Here is an 18,628-nt window from a genome sequence, read left to right as displayed (position 1 = left end):
GTTATAATGTTTTCTTCTATTATTTTGATCTTTCATTGTTATTATGTTTCACAGACAGACAGACAGACAGATAGATAGATAGATAGATAAACAGACAGACAGATAGACAGACACAGACAGACAGACAGACAGACAGACAGATAGACAGATAGATAGATAGACAGATAGATAGATAGATAGATAGATAGATAGATAGATAGCATGTTTTAATTAGGCTTTATAAATAAACATGACACACACACCTGACATTGTCCCAGCTGGATCATTACTCTCAGCACAGGTGCTTCACCTTTAGAGACGCTGATGACGCCAAAACATCTGGTCTGTAGATGTGGGACACGTTACGATTATAATGCCCTTCAGACCAGAGTAAAGGTAAACTAGAAATAACACATGACATGTCTGCTCCCAACCCGTTCTCATCAATCTGCCTATAAATAACACGACTTTACACTTTCTAGTTGCGTGTAATGCATACGCCAAATGGCAATTTTGCGTGCATATGATACGCCAATCCTTCACATTAATTTCGGTGGAGAGCAGATGCGTCCATATAACACGCATCATCTTCAGCGGCAATGACGTCACCAGCGAGGCTCGTCCAGTTCACCTGATGCGCGTACACCTTCAAACAGGTAAGCAAGGGTAACAATCTTTTTTTTCTTCTTCTTTTTGTAATGATATCACGTGGTTAACCGTATTGTTTTAATTATTTCAGTATTTCTGCATCACGTTAGATGGGGTCGTGTGTTTAAAGGGCAGCGTATGCTCAAATTATGGGACAGTGGGCTGCTCAGCTAGCCTACCATTGTCATTAGCCTAAGCTAACCTCTACTGTATATAGACTTGTTGCAGTTTTAAATAATAATGATGTGACATGGGTCTTCAGCTTTTAGACATGACTGATGCAAGCACAACAAATCAACCAACCCAATATCGCGTGATAATCGTGATCGTGTAAAAAGTCCACACATTTACCATATTTTTACAATAGTAGCCTAACTGTTGCTCGACCACGTCATGTGTAGCCAATACACATTAACTACAACATATTTACCATGCTTCTCCTACTGTAACCGTAGTTTTACTCTGGTATTTGTAGTTACTAACGCACAATAACCACAACATTTTCTATGGGTTTACCACGTTAACCTAAGTTTTACTCTGGTATTTGTAGTTACTAACACACAATAACCACAACACTTACCAGGATTTTACCATAGTAACTGTGTTTTTACTCTACACTATTTGTAAAACACAATAACCACTAAGTTTGCCACGCCTTTAATACCTTTTTGTGAAGTTATTGTAATTCAGTGTTTTTTCTGTCTTGCAGTTACGTCGGATTACATACTCCACAACAACCTGTAATCCAGCAGCTCTTTAAAGAAGCCATCTCTTGTAAAATCTCTCTCTCTCTCTGCTAGAATTAACAGGGAACTTCAACTCCACGCTCCCAATGCTGATTTTGAAGAAGCTGTCAAAGGTTCAACTCTTCACAGGTAATGTTGAAGACTTTTAGTTATAACTGATTTGCTTTAATGAAAGCATCCTTATATTATTTGTTAATCAAATATTTTGGTCACAGATCATTTTAACACACTGTCTCAACATGTTTATATTTCAGGAATTTGACCATCTTGTGCATTCATGAAGAAGTCCAAAAGCTGCAAAGGCAAACACTTCCAATGGTACGTCTGTGCGTCTGAGCACCTTGACTGTACCTTACTGCAGATACATTTTTCTCAGCATTTGATGTTTCTTCAATTTTGGTTCACATAGCCCATCAGGAAGAACAGTCAACAAAGAGCATGTTGTAGTAGTAATAATTCATACAATAATCATATTATATTGTACAAGCATACTTGTACAAAATTCTACAACTTTTACTCCTACTGCTGTTATTGGCCATTACCACAACTCCCATCAGATTGTGCCCATTGTAAGAGTTTTTATATCATGAAGTTTATATTAAGTCCATTGTATTCTTTATTATTCTTTACAAATTGGTGCCGTCTCTTCCTTTTTCAACAGTACATGATATCTGTCCACACCTCATAGTCTGCCTTTCTTTCTATGGTGATTTTGCTGAACACATCTGTCTTAGAAGCAAGAGAATGGAAATGCTAGTTTAACTTTTCAAGTGCTACAAATCAGATCTTCAATGAATTTGGGCAAATCAGATCACTTAAAGCTGTTCACACAAAGACCAATAACTATAATGAGAAGTATTTTAGCATCACACCAACAGACGATTTGCTTTCATTAAAGCAAATCAGTTATAACTAAAAGTCTTCAACATTACCTGTGAAGAGTTGAACCTTTGACAGCTTCTTCAAAATCAGCATTGGGAGCGTGGAGTTGAAGTTCCCTGTTAATTCTAGCAGAGAGAGAGAGAGATTTTACAAGAGATGGCTTCTTTAAAGAGCTGCTGGATTACAGGTTGTTGTGGAGTATGTAATCCGACGTAACTGCAAGACAGAAAAAACACTGAATTACAATAACTTCACAAAAAGGTATTAAAGGCGTGGCAAACTTAGTGGTTATTGTGTTTTACAAATAGTGTAGAGTAAAAACACAGTTACTATGGTAAAATCCTGGTAAGTGTTGTGGTTATTGTGTGTTAGTAACTACAAATACCAGAGTAAAACTTAGGTTAACGTGGTAAACCCATAGAAAATGTTGTGGTTATTGTGCGTTAGTAACTACAAATACCAGAGTAAAACTACGGTTACAGTAGGAGAAGCATGGTAAATATGTTGTAGTTAATGTGTATTGGCTACACATGACGTGGTCGAGCAACAGTTAGGCTACTATTGTAAAAATATGGTAAATGTGTGGACTTTTTACACGATCACGATTATCACGCGATATTGGGTTGGTTGATTTGTTGTGCTTGCATCAGTCATGTCTAAAAGCTGAAGACCCATGTCACATCATTATTATTTAAAACTGCAACAAGTCTATATACAGTAGAGGTTAGCTTAGGCTAATGACAATGGTAGGCTAGCTGAGCAGCCCACTGTCCCATAATTTGAGCATACGCTGCCCTTTAAACACACGACCCCATCTAACGTGATGCAGAAATACTGAAATAATTAAAACAATACGGTTAACCACGTGATATCATTACAAAAAGAAGAAGAAAAAAAAGATCGTTACCCTTGCTTACCTGTTTGAAGGTGTACGCGCATCAGGTGAACTGGACGAGCCTCGCTGGTGACGTCATTGCCGCTGAAGATGATGCGTGTTATATGGACGCATCTGCTCTCCACCGAAATTAATGTGAAGGATTGGCGTATCATATACACGCAAAATTGCCATTTGCCGTATGCATTACACGCAACTAGAAAGTGTTGCTGCTCCTGCTGTCACCTGCTGATGTCCTGCCTGTTGTCAGCCTTCTCCAGACTCTCTCTTAACTTACCCCAGTAAACTGGTCAGCAATTTAAATGAAGTATCTGAACCGCAGTCCAAATTGCTACATATGTTCTCGCTGTTTGTTTGTTTGTAAGTGGGAAACAGTTTAGCGGTTTGCAGCATATTAGCGTCAGAAGTAATGAAGCAAGAAGTCATCGGAATACTAGACACTTTATGGAGATTAACAGCTAAGCGAGAACCCAGCTAACACAGTTACGTCGTGACGACGTAACTGGACCAGACCATATTCGTCGCAGAGACGTCCCAAATAACGTTCCAGCGACGTAACTTTGTGATTCCCATATCCGTCGTGGCGACGTTATAGTGGAACGTTGCTGGAACGTGATGAGTACGTCCTAACGACCAAACTGGCACGTTATGAGGACGTTACTATAAAGTACCATATTGGTCGCAGCGACATACCAAATAACGTTCCAGTGACGTAACTTTGTGATTCCCATATCCGTCGCTGGGACGTTATGAGTATGTCCTAACGACCAAACTGGCACGTTATGAGGACGTGACATTACCGGATCATATTGGTCGTAGCAACGTATTTTCACCTCACCATTACCTTGAAATACATAAAAAACTAATAAACTCAATCCATCTCTAGTGCAAAAAATAAACCTTATGAAATCGAATCGTAATCTAATTATAGGGGATTCATAGTAAATACATCAATTACATACATGAAATGCAAACCAATACAAAAACATTACATTCTAATATAAAAAAACACACTGCATTCATTCACAAATCAACATTTATTCAGCACTACGTTCTACAAATACTAAGCCAAAACATTTTGAACATTGCACCTGTTCTTTAACCATGCAAAGTGTTTCTAAGTCATGAGCACAGAAAACACATCAATTCACAGATTACACAATATAAACAATAGAAAATGTTTGTCTTATTAAGGATGGGGATAGTTAATGACGTTATCAGTGAAAATGATATATAATTATCAGTACACTTATTGATACAACTCTACATAATTTGGTGCAACAAAAAAATACATGATAAATAGATATGAAACAATTCAGCAGATACTGCAGTGAGCGTCGTATATGAGGCTCCTGGTATAAATGTCTGGTGGTGATGTGCTTTAATTACACGGCATGCAGGAAAAAATATAGGCTAATTCATGCGCACGATTTTCTATTTCATTCCCTCGATTTGCTAAATCATGTACACTATTTATACATCAAGAGAACGAATTAGTAAATTGTGCATACGATTAAGCAAATCAATGAAATGTAAAAGTAATCATGCACGTTTTAGTACATCGAGGGAACGAATTAGTAAATCATGGACATTATTTTTTTTCTTTTTCTTGCATGTCATGATCAGGGCTCTGTGCTCACTATCAGAGGATAAACCTAAACAATATAGCAATTACCAAAGAACCATAATTTTTGAGTTTCTCAGAAGAAAAACATTCATAAAGCATAAAGATATGAAAAATGAACAATATAGAGATTTCTAGCATCTCTCCTGTATTATTTGTCCCACCCGAAAAAACAAAGTTTTTTAAGAGAATGAGCGTATTGACTTTCTCAGAAGAATCTGTGATCTCTGATTACTGACTGTGGAGGAGACTCTTTCAGACAGAGCTGAGGAGGCAGAGTTAGGTGTTGGACAGCCGATAGAGACGAGGAAGAGTGTCTTACCCCAGCAGCAGAAGACAGGCTCTTCTGAGGGAAGGACAGGAGGCTTGATGCAGTGTTTTGCTGTAATAACAATGCTTCTTCTCAGCACCTGATGTTCTTCAGAAAAGAGTTCCTCTAGTGTAGAGTCAGACACTCAGATTTCTTGCAAACTGGAATCTTTTAATAACATTTAGCATATTATTGTAGTCATGTTCATTGTTTTTATTATAACACATGGAAAGTTTATGAGAAAATTGTTAAATGTGTTCTTCCTCCTCTTCTTCATCCTGGGCCTGCACGGTCAATATCCTTCTCTGGCAGCTGAAAGGAAGAATCATCTTGTTAATGTTGCTCATGTATGTTCACAACCAGTCAAAATCTGGAATCTTTTCTTTATGGTTTTCAAGACAAGTCTCTTCTGCTCACCAAGGCTATTAAAAATTAATTTAATCAAAATTACAAAAAAAAAAAAATTGTAAAAAGAAATAACAGTTTTCATACTCTTTTTCGAAATATACTTTAAAATTTATTTATCGAAATAATTATGAGGCAAAGCTGAATTTTTCAGTAACTTTACTCAAAAGGGTAAAAACATTTTGATCAAAGTGTACATCTGCTCATGACGTACATGATGTGAATCACATCTGCAGTTAGCTTACTACGGTCATTAGGTCCACTGAACTCTATTGGTAACGATGGAACTTGTGACCAATATTTTGTTTTGGGAAACGCTCCCCATAATAGAAATGATGGGGAAGAAAACTTCTGGAGAGTCAAATTTTTTCTTCATGATTACATGACAAAGTTCAAAACATTGGGAAAAAAAGGTAATCTTTGGTAAAATTACAAAAGTCTTCTTTACCACTGGTATTCAATTTTTTTTATTGCCCCCCCCCAAAAAAAATAAATAAATAAATGTAACTGTAGTTTAGACAAAAATTTTGGGCAGCATAACGGTTTTCAACACTGATAATAATCAGAAAAATTTATTGAGCAGTAAATCATCATATTAGAATGATTTCTGAAGATCATGTGACACTGAAGACTGGAGTAATTAATGCTGAAAATATAGCTGTGCATTATAGAAATAAACTATACTTTTAAAACGTTTGACCATTGTGTACATTGCTACATTTAAATGAAAACTCAACTTGTAATAAACAATGCACACATTCTCAAAGAACTTACATTCTGGTGATTACTTCCTTCCCTCACTGCTGTCAGTTCCCTTCAGTCATTCCCAGACCTCCTTGTATTTAATCTTTCCCTCAAATCTACAGAAACAAACAAATAATTTTATAGACAATTTGGATGTCACGAATTGCAATAGTTATATAACTATAATCACAATACTCAATTATATATATAATTATAAATATATATTAAATCGGCACACAAGTATCTGTCAGGATACGATGGACTCAGAGATCGAGGTGATGTTAAATAACACAACTTTATTGAATTTTAGGATAGCAGGTGTAAGGGATTCGGGGAAAAAACCCGGAGCAACAAAACATAGTATTTCGGGATCCACAGCGGGTAATTTTTCACTCAACGGGTTAGGGACTCAAATTATCTTTCAGAATAGTTCAACAAAGGGTATCAGAATCCACCACGGGTGAGTATTCCTCTTCAGATCAGTGAATGTGAATTGTCTTTTCCAGACGAGAGGATTTAAGTGAACATAAGATGCGGGATCCACAACAGGGTAATGCACATTCTTGAAATCATGTATTCCGTGAATCCAATCCCAGAATGATAACACTGGCCTTCCTTCTTACAGGATAAGGTGAGGGTTCAGCGGGAGAAACCGAGGTATCAATGAGCCTTGGATGAGTGCTGGAAGCTAGGACGTCGGTGATCAACAGCAGCTCTTCTGAGGATTACAGACAGAGTCAGAGGTTAGTGATACACAGGTGAGTATTTTCAGTGAACAGAGTATTCAACAGGTTTTCTCTAATAGACAGAGGAAATACGGTCAGTTCCTGTTGGAGGCTTGACGCTAGACTGCAGTGAGTGTGAGTGTTTTATGGAGCTGGTTGATGAGGTTACTGATTGTGAACAGGTGTGGGTGATTAGAATTCTGGGGAGATTGAACGTTGTGTGGATCGTGATGCAGAGTCTGCTGATTGGTTTCTGACAGTATCGGGATAGTATTGAATTGGCAGATTAGCATATCATTCCAGCTCTAGTTACTATAGTCAAAACAATGAAACTCTCTTCAAGAGCGCACAATAACTAAGATTTAAAACTGTTAAAAGAAAATGCTCAAAATATTGCACACATATAATACACAACATCAATATCTCTTCCCTTGGCATTTTGAACATTTCTATGAGTAATGCTACACGCTGTGACTCTGTGTTGCTTCAAGTGCATCATTCTGCGCACTGGTTGTGTATAAGCACTGCGCACTGTATAAGAGCCATACCCTTTCGTATTATAATACATTAGCACAATGAAAGATTATTAAGTCTTTCTTGTTCTGTCTCATCTACCACACGTTGCTGCCTTCATTACTGTGCTATACATTTAAAAGAAATGTATTTTACACACACACACATACATATATATATATATATACATAAATAAACACACACACACTTTTGCACATCCTGTCATACCAGTGACTGGATGTTGCTGCAATAGACTCATTTTGCAGCATTAAGGTTAACGATTAATCGATTAATTGATCGTTAATTTAAACGATGAAAATTGACATCCCTACAATGAAGTATAGAAATTCTACATTGATTTAAAAAAAAAAATGCAAAAAACGACACTGATATCGGATCGGAATTACTGTCTCTTCTCATAGTGACAGCCAATCACATTAGTTTTCTGGTATTGCATGCACTCGATTGGCTTGCGTCTGCGCTAGGGTATTTGCATAAGACGTTCTGACTGGAGGACGGCTGCATTGGCGCTTGAAAAGTTTTCAACTTCTGCCACGACCAACGGACCCAGAACTAATTTCACCATGCTTGACGTCACTCCATTTAAAAGTAAACGAGAGGCGTTGACTCCCCGTGTGAATGGGGCGTTATATGTCTGGATACCGCTGCACAAATCTTTCACCCATGAGAAATGTATATCCAGCACGGCCTTACATCCAGAACAGCAGAATGGTCAGGATGACCTGAAACACATAACCAACTGAAATCAATTTAAATGTATTTAGTCTTGCCTGAGTGATGCTGAAACAACCAGGTTTAGTTTTTCACCCAGGATAAACTGCTTCCTGTGGAACAGTCTCCATGATGAATGATCTCTTGATCCTGGATCCTTGCTGCCATCCACTCTGAGATGATTTACATGATATGTGGTTGTGTCTAAAGGGTAATGAATCAATGTTACAAGAATACTGATAGCAGCACTATTGATCCTGTAGCTTATATAAATGTTTTCAGTACCGAACAAGTCAGGAACCAAATTAGTACCAGTTCTTGAAACACATCTCTACTTGTAATAGTTGTCTTGTTGCTGCTGCCCAAACTGTCTCTTCACCTGATGATAAATATATGTGTTCATTTTGAAGCAATAAGTAATACATTTAAATTACTAAGTGGTAACAAATATATTTCCCCATAAGGAACTCACTGAATCATTGACTCAACTGGTGGCAGCCAGGCCCTAAAAAAGTGAACAATTTGTTTACTTTTTGTGAAACGAAAGTATCAGATCTATTTGAGAATTAAACTAGCATTAAAAAGCGTGCATGTGAAAAACACCATCAACACCAATAATGAACAGATGACAGAATTTACAAGCCTGCCACTTGAGGGAGAAAAGGGGAAATTATTAATCCCACATACACTGAACATGATTTCGGCAGCCTCGGTCTAATTAACGTTAAACTTCATACAGCGGTTTATATTCAAGTTCACAGCATGGCTAGCATGAGCATCATCAAGAGCGAGCAGCAGACATTCAAACAAACTAATTAACGTTAAGTTACTACGTTAAAAAATATATATAATTAGAAAGTGAATACTGTATAGTTTATCGTGTTAAATTTCAAATAATTTAAAACAGGAAAGGTTATATTAGATTTTAACAGTTAACGTTACCTTAGACCACCTCTGGGACTGATTTTGAGCTAATTAACGAAACAGAGCATTTATTTATTAAATTGAATAAGAAAACCTACAAAAATACAAAACACTACTCCTCTTTGATGGCATTTAACGTTATATCAGTTAAAATCTATGAATAAAAGTTGATTTATAGCGCTTACCTTTCCTCCGTGTCCGTCTGCTGGAAGTTGACCGTTACAAAATGACGGGCACGCGCACGTCGCGCACTTCATTTAGAATGTGACGTGCGCTGCTAGTTTAAGGTTTAAATGTTCATTTGTCCTGTACTCTTTCATTAACAAACATTATCACCATTTGCTAAGTAAATTTTTTTTGTTCTTAAACTAATGGCATATATACATATATATATATATATATAATTCATGCCATCTTTTAACATGCTTGATGAATTTTTTGTATAACTTATTTCCCAAAAAATAGGCTGTTCAAATGGTATCTTAATAATAATAATACATGTAGTGCAATAATATTAAAAGTTATCTGAAGACCAACTGACCACGTCGCTACATCGTCCCCAAAGGAACTAACTAGCGACGTCTTTTGAGGACGTGCCCACGACGTTTCTGGGAAGATAGCCGAGATTCCAAAAAATGGAACTTTACCACGACGTCCTCACAACGTCGCCATAAAGTAATGTCGCGCTGACCAAATGACGACTAACTGGCGACGTCCTCACAACGTTCTGTGTTTGCTGGGAAAATAAGGTGAAACCACTGAATCATGCTTAATAATGGTATGTTAAGTCTTTTGTAAAAAATTATCGCGGGAACATCGCCGTGCGCGCGCTGCGCTGATAATCTGCCGCGGGCGCTTGACTCAATTTAACTTTAATTAAAAATGAAAAATTGCATTTAAGAGTGTCTTTTACTTAAATTGTGTATCATATTCACTGTTGAATAGCATATGACAAGCATTTACGATAAACTAAAAATGTTTGTTCCCGTTGAAGCTGTCATGTATTTAAATATAGCCTATACAATTTATTGCATTTAAAATATATTTAATTTAAATATTTAATAGCAGGGAAAAGTTAAAATTGTAAGGTATTTAATGTGTTTTACTATTAGTGCACACATTACATCACAGTGTACTTATTTGAAGCACAAGAAAAAAATTATCAAAACAATGATTTACAATGTAATTAAAGTTAGATTGTAATGTAGGCTAATGTAAACTCTCATTACATACAGTGATACATTCTTTGAATACAGCTGTTTCTTGAATAGGCAGTTATTCTTACAGCTGTTTCTTGTTGTGTTTTTACTGAGCAAAGTATAAAGCTAGTTTGAAATGAGTAGAAGAATTGTGTTATTAGTATGTCAAGAGAGGGATCTGATCTTATTGACAATGTGTGAAAGAAATTGTGGACTAAGGGAGACAGAGGTCCTTGCCCCTGACCTGACCTAAAAACCTTCTTACGGCTCCTCGCTGAGCATCTGGGCATCTTCTCCTCTTTTCTTGAGTGACATTGACAAGCAGTTTCCGTAACACTTGAGTTTAATCTACAGATAATTGCTATCTTTCCAAAACCAACACAGCAACACCTCACAGCCGGCTCTAATAGATTGTGAAAGGGTACAAAGAGAAAGACTATCTCTCTTCCTCTGGGCTGAGGTTGTAGTCAATCTCACAAAGTGTGAGGCTTTTTGTTTGAGGGTAAGGGTTTGCTTTGTTGGGCCGAAGTGCAGGGTTATAAGGCCACAGAAGGAGGAGTTTGAGACTTTTTGAAGGGTGGGGGGCATCGGTCTGCAGGTGATGAGGATTAGCTGATGCCAGAGGCCTCTCAGAAACCAAATACAGATCTGTCAGTCTAATCCCCACAAATAGAAAACAGAGCTGCCTCGACTCTGCCTCTCTCATTCTTATTTGGCACATACCCCGCCACTGCTTCATCTCTTTCACATCTGTTCTTTGCCAAACACTGCTTGCCCTTAGCCTGTTAATGGGACCCAGAGAAGCATCCCAAAGGAGGAAGTGACTGATCGGCCCTGGCAGTAATGGACAGCTCTGCATAACCTCACAGAAGATATGAGATAAAGAATGTGGGAGGGCTTTATCATTAGCGACGAGAGCTGTGCAGCCCCTCAGGTTCAGGCATCAGGAGCATACTACCATCCTACTTTATATTTTCCACTTTATAAAATATTCATAGTTGTGGTCAAGTGTACGTACAGAATTTGTGAAATGTTTATAATTTTGACAGACTTTATTCAGACAAGTTAAGGCTGTTCTGTGGCTGCTCAAAATTCAGTGTAAGTCAGATGGAAATTATGCCTTTTCTTATACCCACTTTAGCCCTTAATTTAGTGCGTACTGTGTAAATGGATTTAAGAAACATCCCAGCAGCGTTAAACAGTCTGTGTAAAGACACTTAAATGCCACTTCAGACACACTTCTGTGCCACCTTTGCAGTGTAAATTTGCAGTGTATTTACATTTGCAGTGTAAATAAAGTTAAATGTAAATATAAGGTACAGCTGGAGGATCCAATTTGCAACTTATTATGTCAATTGGCAACATGATTGGGAATAAAAAGTGCCTTTCAGAGTGGGAGTGTCTCTCAGAATTCAAGATGGGCAGAGGATCACCAATTCCCCCAATGCTGTGGCGAAAAATAGTGGAGCAATATCAGAAAGGAGTTTTTGTTTTTTGGAATCGGGTTTGTATTTGGCCTTCCGACAGTAGATGCATTTAGGAATCTTTAAGATTACGTAGAACAGAACAGAAAAACATTTTATGGACGACCGTTTCGTGGTAATTCTGACTTTGCTATGACAATCTGGCGCTTCTGAATCAGCTACTATGTTTTGTTATTAGTTTAAATATTTGCTATTGACTGTTCAAATGCAGAGTGTGTGTGTGAGAGAGAGAGAGAGAGAGAGAGAGAGAGAGAGAGGATCACACAGTGGAGTCAGCTGTCCTAACCGTCTATGGCTTGTGTACTGCAAACACATATGAGCTTCATCACTGTGTCTTTCACACAACTCTGTTCCTCTTTCGGGCTTGAACTGATGGTAAAACTAAGGACATTATTAACTGTCTTATATGAACCTCATATGAACCCTTTAACAGAAAATGTAACAGAAAACACTCACTGGCTCTTCATGTATTGGGGTGCCTTTTTGAACTGTTATAGGACATGTTTACACATGGCAGGTTTAATTAATTTGAAACAAACTCAGGTGTGATTGCTCTGTTGGAGTGGTTCATTTGAATAAGTGTGAACACAGTCATCCGACCCTTGGTGCATACCAAACGATGAGACAATCTTTGTCTCGGTCAGCTTCCAAATTAACTCTGGTAGGGTTTTACGATATATGAATGCAACACGGACTACAAACATCTAAAATAACCAAAAACAAGACATGGTGTCACAAGATGTGACCCTAAAACTGACAGAATGCTCAAGCATATCTATTTCTTCTGGATATAGGTGATACAGTATGTTACCCATTACAGTTGGTAGAGGCATCTGAAATGCTGTCTCTTTACAGCAGATCTCTGTGAGCAACAGAGGAATTCCTGCAGCTGTTTGACTCCTTTACAATTTTATAATCTCTTCATGAGTTATCAGCTGGTAAAACGTCTCTGTACAGCACATATCATGACCACATTTAGCTTTGCACACAGCATTGTTTTGGGTGTTCAGTAAGTTTGCAAAAGCTGTCCAGTCAGGTTGTCCATATGCCTTTTGTTTGGTATCTCTAGGTTCAGTCTTAAAATGATAGTGTGAATGCTAAGCGAACCAGGACTAAATGTATTATTTTCTTTTTTGGTCTGGAACAAAAGAACCAAGTGATCCAAACTACAATACTAAGCACACCCTTATTTCAGTTGACTGAGTGTTTTGGGAATAATAAAGACAATAAACTTACTGATTGATTAACCACTCTTAAATTGATTAATTTGACAAATGCTTTTAAAAAAACAATTTAAAAATATGGAATGATACAACATAGTGTAAGCAATTTGTCACACAAGAAGTCAGCAATGTTTAAAGAACTGCAAAACAAAGTAGGCCAGAAAGAGATAAAAGTGCAGGGTTCAGACTCAAGAACGAGTATACAAAGTCCAAATTGTTTTGCAAAAACTGTCCAAGCATAAAAGAATGGGAAACTAAAGATCAGAGACCTAATGCAATTACATACAAACACATGAGCGGAAACAAGAATCTCTCCAAGCTTTCAAACAGCTGCCTGAGTGGCCATCTTGCACAAATATGTAAATCACACGGCAGAAATGTAGTGTTCCAGTCAATGCATGTGAGAAACCCATAGGACAGAGATCTGAAGCACGTTTTCTTATTTCTTCCTTCCCCCTTTCACAGCTGTGTCTCATATGTTTGTGCGGCGGTGTCAGCTTTGCTATCGCCAGTGTTTTAACAGCCTGCCGTGATGCTGGGTGTTCACCTTCAGGGTGTCTTGAAAATCTATCCAGGTAATGTAATGCATGGAGGAACCCAAATCTTTGTTGCTTCATTTGAGAGTCAGTTTACCTTGAAAGAGTTTAACTGTATCCTTCACAGGGCCGCCCCACTGTCTCCCATCCCGCTGCCTTCAAAAGGCTGCCCCCTGCCTTGAACCAGAAAACATGCGAAATAAATATTACTCTGACCCATGTCTCCAACTCTTGGTGCCAGAGTCAAACAGAGAGATTGTAAAAGAAAAAGAAAGAAGAGAAGCTTCAGAAGGCCTTTAAGTTGGTTTGGTAGAGTGTAAACACAAGTGTAAATGTCTGTTTTTTCACACTGGTATTAGCACATCTTTTGATTTCAGCGTTGTGTTACAACCTGCAGGAGCTAAACTGATTATGATTTAGGGAGACAGATTCAAGAGACAGTGGGATGGATTTAGAAAAAAATTTGGTAACACTTTCTGAATACTTTATTCAGCAAGGATAAAATAAATGACAGTAAAGACATTTATAATGTTACAAAAGATTTTACATAGGGTAAATGTTGTTATTTTATACTTTCTAGTTATCAAATGTCTGAAAAAACAACAACAAATGTATCACAGTGTCCACCAAAATATTAATCAGTACAACTGTTTTTACAATTGATGTCACGGAGCGTACGCCTGTCACTGAGCGCGCGCCTTCACCTCTCTCCGGTCTCATGCGCTCCTTGTCACCTGAGTTCTAGGACTGCAATTCCCATCCTTCCCTTCTGCTATCATTGGTTTCCAGCCCTGTCTGGTTTTCTCATCAGTTTTCTCATCATATCCACCTGTTAATCATTATCCCCCCTTTATCTGGACTGCCTGGTTCTGTGTTTCTCTGTGAAGTGTTGTTTTACCATGCTGCATGTTGCTTCGTGCTACCTTAGTGTTTTATGCTCTGTGCATCCTTGGTTTGATACCTGCTTCAATAAAGTCCTGCAGATGGATCCGACTGCCTCTACTTCGTCATTACAGAACACTTCACCACCACAGGATCCAGCAGACTTCCTGAGTCTTGCTTCCGAGGTTCATTCCCAGGCATCTGTGTTACTCACACACCAACAGCAGCTGACCAAGTTAACGAATCTCACCGAAGAACTTGTGAGGTCTGTTCATACTCTCACTCTGCAGAGTGCGGTCACTAATTCAGCTCAAGCTCCCGCTGCACCTGTGCCCGTCACATCAAGCGTGAGTACGGCTGCATGCAATCCCAAATTATCTCTACCAGAGAAGTTTAATGGCTCACCAGCTGCCTGTAGAGGATTTCTGTTGCAGTGTGAATTATTCGTCAGCCAGCAACCCCAGCTGTATCCCAATGACGTGTCCCGCGTTTCATTCATCTGCTCACTAGTCACCGGGAGGGCGTTGGAGTGGGCGACTGCTCTCTGGTCTGGGGGTCATCATACCTTTCCCTCCTTTAATGTGTTTATGTCTCAATTCAGAGAGGTATTTGAACATCCCGCTGGCGGCAAGGAACCAGGGGAACAACTCCTCACATTAAGTCAAGGGAATTCCACCGCGGCGGATTACACGCTTTCCTTCCGCACCCTGGCAGCGCAGACGGGGTGGACTGAGTCACCGCTTAAACTGCTGTATCGTAGGGGGCTGCAAACGCATCTGCAAGGGGAATTGGCGTGTCGCGATGATGGGATGAGATTTCGTAACGGATTTACCTCCGTCTCAGGGATTCACCACAGTGCTGTCAGTCGTGGATCGCTTCTCCAAGTCCTGTCATTTCATTCCCCTTAAGGGTCTACCCACTGCCATGCAGACTGCGGAGGAACTTCTCAATCACGTATTTTGTCTGTTTGGTCTCCCTTCCCTGGTAAAGCCTGCCACTGGTCTAACGCCCTTCCAATGTGTCTTAGGTTTCCAACCCCCTCTCTTCTCGTGGTCAGGAGAGCCGTCAGACCTCCCTGCAGTGGATACGTGGTTGCAACGCAGCGAGGCCACTTGGAATACCGCTCATGTCCATCTGCGACGTGCCATCCGCCACTTTCAACGTCATGCGGATCGTAGGAGACGTGAAGGTCCGCGGTATAGGCCTGGATAGTGGGTGTGGCTCTCCACCCGTGATCTGCGTTTAAGGCTCCCAAGCAAGAAGTTGCCTCCTCGCTTCATTGGGCCCTTCAAGATTCTTCGACAGAGGCTCAGGAGGGGATCGGTTCCATGCAGGCTCCCCCAATTGAGGTCGGAGGCGAGGAGGCATACCGGGTACGAGACATCCTGGACTCCAGACGTCGCGGCGGGGTACTGCAATACTTGATTGACTGGGAGGGCTATGGCCCTGAGGAACGTTCCTGGGTCAGGTCTCAGGACGTCCTGGACCCTGCTCTTCTTACCACCTACCATCACACTCACCCAGATCGTCCCGCTCCAAGACCTGCTGCTGAAAATTGCTGAGCTTTGCATCAAATAAATTTTTTTTTTACACATATTCAAGCAGAAAACAGTTATTTTAAATTACAAACATATTACTCGATGCATGGAGAGAAAGGACTGAACTATACTACATGCGTTTGAGCTCCGTCACTATATTCTTTTCATTGACTATTTTTAACTCAAAAAACAATTGTATACATCATCGTTTCTGTTTATATAACGTGTGAATATATCCTCTATTGTATTCTACAACAAAAACAATCAGAGCGCCTCGCTATCACTAGTTTTATTTTGATCTCCCGGGTCCGCTATTAGCTTTTAGCCCGTTAGCATCAGCGGCGTGGTTGCAGCTAACTGCGCTAACATTGCTAATACTCTATTCACACACATTACCACTGCTGTACTCACTGTTACTTGCTTTAATGGCGGATGAATGTCTCCACTCTGTGCAGCTCGAGCTCGAGGCCGTGGGAAAGCAGATTCGCGACCTGGAGGTGAGGCAGGCCCAGCTGAGAGAGCGGAGAACCGCGCTGGAATCATCCCGGGCTGACGCTCACAAGTCCGGGGTAAGTATACAGCGATCTGTTAACAGTCCCACCACGTCTACTCCGTGTGTTTCTCTGCACAGGCCCGGTGCACCCAGGACGCAATCTTCCCAGATGTCCTTCACTGCGACGCCGGGACACCACGGACCCTGGGTGCATCCACAGCGGAGGACGCGAGCCGGGTCCCGGGCGACGACTTCTCCCCCTCCTGCCTTCGACATCTCCATCCGGAACCGCTTCGCTCCCCTCCGCAAGACAGGACGCGACGCTGTGATCATCGGAGACTCCATCGTCCGACACGTAAGTGCTACGTTAGCCGAAGGTAAAGTGCACACTCATTGTTTGCCTGGTGCTCGTGTTCTCGATGTTTCTGCGCAGATACCCGCGATCCTGAAGGTCGACGAGAGCCCCAGAGCGGTCGTGCTTCACGCCGGGGTTAACGACACCACGCTGCGGCAGACGGAGACGCTGAAGAGGGACTTCAGCAGCCTGATCGAGACGGTTCGCAGCACGACGCCCGCGGCGACGATCGTCGTGTCAGGACCACTGCCCACGTATCGACGAGGACACGAAAGGTTCAGTAGACTTTTTGCTTTAAATGAATGGTTGTCATGGTGTAAAGAACAGAAACTGCTATTTGTTAATAACTGGAATCTTTTCTGGGAGCGTCCTAGGCTGTTTCGCGCTGATGGATTACACCCCAGCAGAATCGGAGCGGAGCTGCTCTCTGACAACATCTCCAGGACACTTCGCTCCATGTGACTAGTAAGACAATTCTCTAATAACTATTATGATGAGTTTTGTTCCACCCGCTTAAATGATAAAAGTACTTGTGCTGTAAAAACTATTAAGACTGTGTCTGTTCCCCGGATAGTGAGGTCAAAATATAATGTAGGATCTAGAAAAAATCTTATCGTAATTAAACCAGAAAAATGTAAAGTAAATGAACAAAAACAATTTTTAAAGTTTGGGCTCATAAATATTAGATCACTCACACCCAAAGCAGTTATTGTAAATGAAATGATCACAGAAAATAGTTTTGATGTACTCTGCTTGACTGAAACCTGGCTAAAACCAAATGATTATTTTGGTCTAAATGAGTCTACTCCACCAAACTACTGTTATAAGCATGAGCCCCGTCAGACTGGTCGTGGAGGAGGTGTTGCAACAATATATAGTGATATTCTCAATGTTACCCAGAAAACAGGATACAGGTTTAACTCTTTTGAAATACTTCTGCTAAATGTTACACTGTCAGACATGCAAAAGAAATCTAATGTATCTCTTGCTCTGGCTACTGTGTATAGACCACCAGGGCCGTATACAGAATTCCTAAAAGAATTTGCAGATTTCCTCTCAGACCTTCTAGTTACAGTTGATAAGGCGCTTATCATGGGAGATTTTAATATTCACGTTGATAATGCAAATGATACATTAGGACTTGCGTTTACTGACCTAATAAACTCCTTTGGAGTCAAGCAAAATGTCACCGGGCCCACTCATCGTTTTAATCATACACTAGATCTAATTATATCGCATGGAATCGATCTTACTGCTATAGATATTGTACCCCAATGTGATGATATTACAGACCATTTCCTTGTATCGTGCATGCTGCGTATAACTGATATTAACTATATGTCTCAGCGTTACCGTCTGGGCAGAACTATTGTTCCAGCCACCAAAGACAGATTCGCAAATAACCTGCCTGATCTATCTCAACTGCTATTTGTACCCAAAAATACACATGAATTAGACGAAATTACTGACAACATGGGCACTATTTTCTCTAATACATTAGAAGCTGTTGCCCCCATCAAATTGAAAAAGGTTAGAGAAAAACGTACTGTGCCATGGTATAACAGTAATACTCACTCTCTCAAGAAAGTAACTCGTAGTCTTGAACGCAAATGGAGAAAAACTAACTTGGAAGTTTTTAAAATTGCATGGAAAAACAGTATGTCCAGCTATAGACAGGCTCTAAAAACTGCTAGGGCAGAGCATATCCACAAACTCATTGAAAATAACCAAAACAATCCAAGGTTTTTATTTAGCACAGTGGCTAAATTAACAAATTACCAGACGCCACCT

The 18,628-nt window shown here is 39.9% G+C and overlaps 2 long non-coding RNA genes across 3 annotated transcripts in view; both read right to left on the bottom strand.

The window, feature by feature from the left end:
* Positions 1-5,088: 5,088 nt before the first annotated feature.
* LOC132128920 (uncharacterized) overlaps positions 5,089-18,628 on the bottom strand; it is an 80,842-nt gene continuing 67,302 nt past the window's right edge. Inside the window, exons 2-3 of the long non-coding RNA XR_009428415.1 lie at positions 6,264-6,349; positions 5,089-5,389 (exon numbers count right to left, since the gene is read on the bottom strand). This is a non-coding gene — a long non-coding RNA (uncharacterized LOC132128920). The remainder of the gene's footprint in view (positions 5,390-6,263; positions 6,350-18,628) is intronic.
* Positions 7,844-9,473, bottom strand: LOC132128919 (uncharacterized). 2 transcript variants are annotated; one of them, XR_009428414.1, is made up of 4 exons: positions 9,313-9,473; positions 8,676-8,708; positions 8,489-8,582; positions 7,844-8,407 (listed from the first exon to the last, which is right to left on the bottom strand). It is a non-coding gene; the product is annotated as an uncharacterized LOC132128919 (long non-coding RNA). The 2 variants fall into 2 exon arrangements; XR_009428413.1 differs by lacking the exon at positions 9,313-9,473 and having other exon boundaries at positions 8,676-9,015.

This window comes from Carassius carassius, chromosome 46 (genome assembly GCF_963082965.1).
Source record: "Carassius carassius chromosome 46, fCarCar2.1, whole genome shotgun sequence".
Lineage (NCBI taxonomy): Eukaryota > Metazoa > Chordata > Actinopteri > Cypriniformes > Cyprinidae > Carassius > Carassius carassius.
Note: the sequence above shows the minus strand (reverse complement) of the source record. Positions and strands in the feature narration are given on the sequence as shown.